The 7,531-nt window shown below is 36.5% G+C and overlaps 1 long non-coding RNA gene across 1 annotated transcript; it reads left to right on the top strand.

The window, feature by feature from the left end:
• The first annotated feature begins 531 nt into the window (after positions 1 to 531).
• Positions 532 to 5,171, top strand: LOC132635024 (uncharacterized). The gene is made up of 3 exons (XR_009580412.1): positions 532 to 2,553; positions 3,741 to 3,806; positions 4,748 to 5,171. It is a non-coding gene; the product is annotated as an uncharacterized LOC132635024 (long non-coding RNA).
• The last annotated feature ends 2,360 nt before the right edge of the window (positions 5,172 to 7,531 follow it).

The raw sequence follows: 7,531 nt of genomic DNA, 5'->3' as shown, positions 1-7,531 counted from the left end.
CCCGAAAAAGGGGGTCAGTACGGAATATGTACCGAGCATGTAAAGCATGAAACACAGTAAACAGGATCATAATTGAAATAAGAAGTACAAAAAATGAGTACAATAACCAGAATACCAAGTACTTTCTTTCGAAACATAAATCATGTATGTCAATATCATATATCATATCCGGCCCCATTATGGGACTCGGTGAACATGGTCGCCACCCCATCTCTGGCGCCATAACACAGCATACTCCAGAATATAATATAACTCCGTAACACAGCATAACTCCATAACACAGCATAACTCCGTAACACAGCATAACTTCATAACACCATAACACAGCATAACTCCAAAATTTATATATATATATATATATATATATATATATATATATATATATATATATATATATTGTACCCGACCTTTTAATGAGGGACTCGGCGAACAATACAGCGGAAGTGTGCACGATAACATACCCGGCCCGGGACTCGATGAAAGATATATTGAGATATGCACGAGCAGAGTAGTGAGAAACTATATGCAATTCAAAACATTTTTAAAGACTCAATAGAATAGTCAACACGAACCATCGTTCGCAATTTCAAATAATAGTCATCTCATATACCTTTCGGATGTCCCTGTGGATTATATCAAAATGAATCTTTGAAATCATGTGTACACATTAATATAGATGAATCAAAACATAAGTTATGGGAATCAAAAATCAATAGCCATCCTAGTGGCTCTAGGAATAGGAGTTTCTTTTGGAATCGTATATATATCGTATATTCATTTCACAACGATCATGCCAAAAAGAAAGAAGGGTTAGCTTCACATACCTTTAGCGTTTATTCGTCACACAATATGTATACGCTGCCCAATAATACTTCAACCTATATTAAGATTCCAACAACTACGTTTAAGTTACGGGGAGATTCAAAACGTATTCTAACGTTAGTAACTCCTTTCTAGAGGTTTAGGCGACGTTTACTCATGTATCCAAACCAAGTACATATAACCAGCCCAACATCAATAATTATATGTTCAATATCAATCCGGACAGCCCACACAATATTCCAAACAACCCACATTCACAACATGCAATAACGATTCACATACGGCTACTACATTCTCAAGTTACTTCTAATAGTTCGTAGCCTTAACGTTTGCATGTAACAACTTATAACAGCCCATCCAACATACAATACAAAGCATAATCTTAATTATCATTAATCTTCCAAGTTCAATAACAACAACGTGTCAATACAGCCCGCACCTTACAACGCTAGATAATAGTGTACATGCGATTATGACACATCCAATTTATTCTTGTTAATCTATAGTCATATTATTTCGTCGAAACGATTCTATAATAGCGCAACCACTATAACAACATGATGTATACTCTTAACTATAATTATTTTTTCCAACTTGATGAAAACAACAAGTCCAAAACAGTCCATTACCACAACATATCCAAAACAGTCCAACAACATGTCCAAAACAGTCCCTAAACAATGTTCGGAATTCTTGCAAACGTTTACGAACATACTAAGCAAACCACATATGATTCTTACACATTATTTCATGTCTTCTTTTCATATAATTTCAGTAGGTTATGACCAGCTATCCACACGACAAGTACAACATCAATTCATACGCAACTAAGCTACATCGTCATTTCTACAATTCTTACAACAACTCACAAACGACTTTAGTTTCAACTCCAACCATTAAACACCTTCATTCCATCATAAAATTCATGATAATAACAATCAAAATATCATGTAAAAATAGTTCACTAACTTCCTCACAAAACAGTCCACAAACGGTTTCAACATGCTTCAACATCACTCACATAAAATCATAGATTCACTTTATTTTCATACTAACACAACTTCTGTTATATCCCGTAATTTTATACGTCGAGTTATTCGCAAGAGAATCGGCTCAAGTTAAAGACGGGATCATTTTCGGGCACGAAACAGAAATCTTTAATTTCCGGTCTCTATTAGAAAATGAATTGCTTATGAATTTTACTTAGTGTAAAAATATTAATGGAAAGTTGGGATTAATTTACCATGATTAGATTATTAAGTGGGGATTAGTGATTAATTAATCTAATTATCGAAAAGTTGGCCCCACAACACGTGGCGAGATTTGGTTGGACTTGAATAAAGATGGACACATGTCATGAAAATTGACACATGTCCACTTTGTAAAGATAATATATAAGTATAAGTGGATGACTAAGTCATCACATATTCCACAAATTAATCTTGCAAATTAGGTTTTAGAGAGAAGGGCTCTCAAGCCTAGAGAGAGGAAGAAGTTCCCGCGCCACTATTCACGGGCGGCGTTACTGTTCACGGCGCACTATTCACGGCGGCGCTACTGTTCACGCCGCCACTGTTCACGGGTACTGTTCACGGCCAGCCCATTTTTGCCCCCTTCTACACAATTAATTGGAGAGATTTGAAGATTAAGAGGAGGAAAAAGATGGAGCTCATGGTAGCCATGGCTTTCTTGAAGACATTTCATGGTGAAAAATTAGAGCTTGTCTCTAAGGTATGATTTAATTCTTTTCTACATGTTTTGGAGGTAGTTTAGACTTGTATAGCTTGGTAGATGTGTGTTGAATACAAACGGGTTATGTATGTTGATGTTGAATTATAAATTGAGCCGTGTAAGGGGGGTGTTTTGAGTAAGAATGAGGAATTGATTTTAGTAGCATTATGTAGGAATTAAATGGTTAAATTTAAATTTGTGTTGTTTTATGGACATATTGCTATCCTTGCTAAATTGAAAGGATTGAGGGTATGATTATGTTCATATGATTATTGTTGTTGTTATCATGGGTTATGTGATGAGAATGAAGGAAATTAATGGTTAGAAACTTTATAGAGGTCGTGTGGGTGTGTGAAGAGGAGTGTGGCCGTGAGCCATATTAATGAAAGAAAATGGTGAATTAAAATTTATTTAGCTTGTTAGAGGTGTCGTTGTGACATTGATGACGTAGATAAAGGGTTAACGAGTTGAGTTGGTGTTGAAATTGGTTGTATGTTGTTATGAGAAATTATGTGATTTTTATATAATTTTTATGCAATTATGAAAGTAAGATGCTAAATGTGAACTATGGTTGTTATTAATGAATTTGGAAGAAAACAATGCGATTTGGTAGTTTCGTTGCAATTGTAGAAGTTTCGAATGGAATATGGAAATGGGCGGAATGGTTCGAATCCTTGGATATTGTTTAAAATGTTATTGAAATATATTTGGGTAATCTTGAGTTAGTTAATGAATATGGAAAAAAAATGTTGATATTAGTTGGATGGTGTGAAGTTAGAATGGAAGAGTTACATTATGTGGAAAGGAAGGGAAACTTTTTGGATTGTTGGAAATGTTGTATGAATTGCTTAGAATGTCTTTAAGTATTGTTGGTATGGATTCGGGTTAGTATTTAAATATATAAGCATCGATGTTGGCTTGAAGGTAAGTCGTCGAGTTGAATTTATGAAAGTTGTTGAATGATGTAAAAGAGAGTTACTATTATTATTTTGCCTTTCGAATTGGTTATCAATGTTACTAGGTTGGTTATTGTGGTTGTTGTTGTTGATTTTGGACGAGTTAAATTCTCGGGTTGGCCTATTTACAGGGGAAATGCTGCCCAAATTTCTGTAGAATTTAGAATTAGTTTGGAATAAATGGCTTAAGTACCTATGGCTAATGTTTGATATTCGTTGGCGTATTCATAGGCCTTGGGGAGCCCGAGGCGTAGGTTGGGATTAACTTTAGTTGGGCAAACTTGGAGCGCGTACGAGGTATGTATAGCGCAACCTTTCTTCCTTTTGGCATGCCTTAGTTTTCAATAGGCTAGATTATAAGCTTTGAAGAAAATTTTAAGATTCAAAATCCGAGCATGTTATTACCCTTATGTATTCCTTGGCACTCTTATGTATGATTTGATGAAATATGAACCATTATGTCTTTGAAATAATCGCTTTCCGAACTTTGCATAAAAAGATTGCACTTTAAGGAATTTCGAAATTTTTTAACGCCATATCTTTCACAGAAAGGCTCGGATTGCTGTGATATGTTCGTAGAAGTTTGTATGACGTATGATAAGTATGTTTTCCATAGGCGGGCCCGTCTCGGGTCAATACCCGTCCGTGGGTCCCGCGACTTTCCTTTATGTAATTCGGATGACTTTTGAAAGAATTTGGTATGATTATCATTTCGAATTTCAAGTATGGTCATTTACTTATATTTGAGTCTATGATAATGATTTTATGCATATGGTTACTCATGACTCTGCTCGTGCGTTTTGTTATATCTTTCGCCGGTTCCCGGGCCGGTTCTGTTATCGTGCGCACTTTGATATACTCCGGAGTTATGCTGTGTTTATGGTTCACCGAGCTACTCGCAAAAGAGGGTCGGGTTCCACCTATATTTGGTGTTATGCTGTGTATGGCGTTATGTGGTGATGTGATATGTGACGGGGATACGGAGATTTGAAACTTTCTGGTGTTATGCTGTGTTATGGCGCCATCGACGGGTGGGCGACCATATTCTTCTGTACCCTATGCATTACTTACATATTTTTGAAAGTAAGCAAATTTTGATATGTTGGATTTGCACTTATGTTTGGTACTTCCATTTCGTTTATGTCTCAGATTTGCTTTCTGTATATTCTGCTTTGCATACTCAGTACATATTTCGTACTGACCCCCTTTCTTCGGGGGGCTGCGTTTCATGCCCGCAGGTACAGACGCACAGTTTGGTGATCTACCCATTTAGGACACCCTCTTCTGCTGTTTGGAGTGCTCTTCTCATTTCAGAGCACACATTTTGGTATATATTCGTTCGCTATGTATATATGTATTTGTTCAGGGGCACGGCGGGGCCCTGTCCCGCCATATGATTCGGTTTGTCTGTTTAGAGGTCTGTAGACGTATTTGTGGGTGTGTGTGCCTACTTCTGTACGGATGTGTTTGCATGACTCTATTCGTTATGGCAGCCTCGTCGGCGTGCATTTTGTATATGTTGTGGCAGCCTTGTCGGCGTGCATTTGTATATGCGTTTTGGGCCGTTGTGCCATTTGACAGCCTTGTCGGCTTTTGACATATTTGATAGCCTTGCCGGCTTTTTGACATCTATACATATATATCCGCATACGGTTGCGTTGAGATGTGTTTGAACAGTTTGATATAGTTTGAGACGGCATATAGTAATTATGGCCGTATATGCTATTTGTGTGTGATCAAATATGGATAGGTATGTCAGGGTGCCCAAGTAGGGCGCCAGTCACGGCCTACGGGGTTGGGTCGTGACAACTTCACCTTTAACCTTCCAATTCTTTTCATTATTTTTACCATGAGATCTATGATAGTAACATCCATATTTATTAAAGAAAATTAGTTCATTAATTCCACCAAAACAGTCCCCTTGGTCACAACAACATTCCAACACCAACGTTCATGATTTTATGCATGCGATTCATGTTCATCAAGTTACAACCATACTTCAACATCAACACCTATAACCTCATGGTTATTATCATGTTCCAACATCAACACACCTTATTTAATGCATACAACTTATATTCACACATCTACATCACCCTTAATACAAGCAAAAGAAAGTTAGATCTTACCTTGACAACTTGACTTCTCAACTTGGCTAGAGTTTGTGAATTGAGATGAAAATGGTTCTTGTTGCTCCAAAGAATATCTTCACGTTCTAGGGACCTTCTAAAGGGTTGAAACACCTTGGAAAATAATTTTTGGATCAAGACGCAAAGGGCTTAAAAATCAGCCAAGGTGGCTGAATGCTTCTCTCTCTAGATTTAGGTTTTTCTTCCTTTGTGTTGTGTAGTTGAAATGAATGTATTTTCTGATTTCCTTAGTTATTATTTGGTTCACTATAATGCCTACAAGTTGGACACAACACATGCTCCATCATGACCATGATTCACTCCATTAACTTTACACCAAAACTCAATATTTTTCTCACAACTTTCGGCCATAGGCCTCTTGGCCGAACCCCTTTGTCTCTCCCTTCTTCTTTCTTTTCAATTTTTTTACAAGACAATCTCATGTGTGTTGAATGATTCATACACCACCCTTTGTCTATTGTAATCATGCCAAGATGGATGAGCAATATTTAATGTGAAGTGATCCCTCCGCCATGTTATGTCCTCTTAAAATAATGTATACTTTCATAAAGTAGTGGATGCCCAAATATTCAATTGTAGGCTTCAACTTTTTCCTCCTCAAATTTTTCAGCCCTTGGCCGAATTTCACACTTGATTATAAGTGTATTTTGCTGTCCACAATATATTGAAAATGTAGTGGATGAATCAACATTTAATTGCACATTTGTATGTCTTCCATTTGCCTTATTTTAGATGACTTTGAGTCATCCTTTTTACCTTGGACGTTGTTGCTCTTGTTGGCTCCTTATTGTCACAAATTTTTACTTAACACCACAATTAAGTAATTCCTAATCTCCAATAACATTTTTTATACTAAGTGAAATTTATAACCGATTAGTTCTAGTTTAGAAATTAAAAATCCGAGGTTTCTATCTCACATCGATTCCTTCGCGAATAACTCGATGTATAAAATACGGGTCTAACACATTACACTTTCATTTTCATCATAGAATTCATGACAACAACAAACAAAATACTAGATAAAATTAGTTCATCATCCCTACACAATACAATACATACACGGCCAACACCAACACATACACGGCCACAACACAACTTCCATATTTTCATGAATTTCATCCATTTCCACACACTACAACATACACAACCATCCATAACATATAAAAGAAGATTAAATCTTACATTTTCCCACTTGTTTTCTTACTTGGCTTGAGTTGCAACTTGCAAGAACCAATGGTTTATTTGCTCCAACAACCACTCCATGTTAAAGAGGACCTTCCATTTGGTGGAAATACTAGAAGAAATAATTTTTCTTAGTCAACTTTCCATGGCTCAATTTTTGGGAGCCATGGCCGAAACTCTCTTCTTTCTTTCTTTTTTTTTTTTTTTTTCTATCCAAGGTTCTAGAGTTGTATGAGAAATATGACTAACAAGTCATATATATATAAGCATAATTAATTTATCCATGTGGGCCAAGCCCACCTTAGCTTGGACGACTACCATGGTTCATTCAAGAAGTTTCTTGAATTGTTGGTGAAATTCTCATTTTACCCCTAGCCTTCCACAATATTACTATAAGCCACTTTGCGAATTTTCCTTTTTGTCCTTAGCCTTTCTCAATATTTCCATACTAATAATATTCATAAATAATATTCATAACAACTTGTACATTAAAATAATTTTGGAAAATGGTCTTGCCCTTAACTTCTCACAATCATCTCGAATTATCCGAACGTACAAAATACGGGCTATAATAAAGGCCGAACGGATGCAAAGGTATCTGGAAAAAATCCAAGTGATACTACACCGGTTTAAAGAATGGACCATGTTAGCATGTACCGAGGGAGCAGAACAGCGAAGCCGATGCGTTGA

Source organism: Lycium barbarum, chromosome 1, assembly GCF_019175385.1.
Source record: "Lycium barbarum isolate Lr01 chromosome 1, ASM1917538v2, whole genome shotgun sequence".
NCBI lineage: Eukaryota > Viridiplantae > Streptophyta > Magnoliopsida > Solanales > Solanaceae > Lycium > Lycium barbarum.
This window is presented reverse-complemented; position numbering and strand designations above follow the sequence as displayed.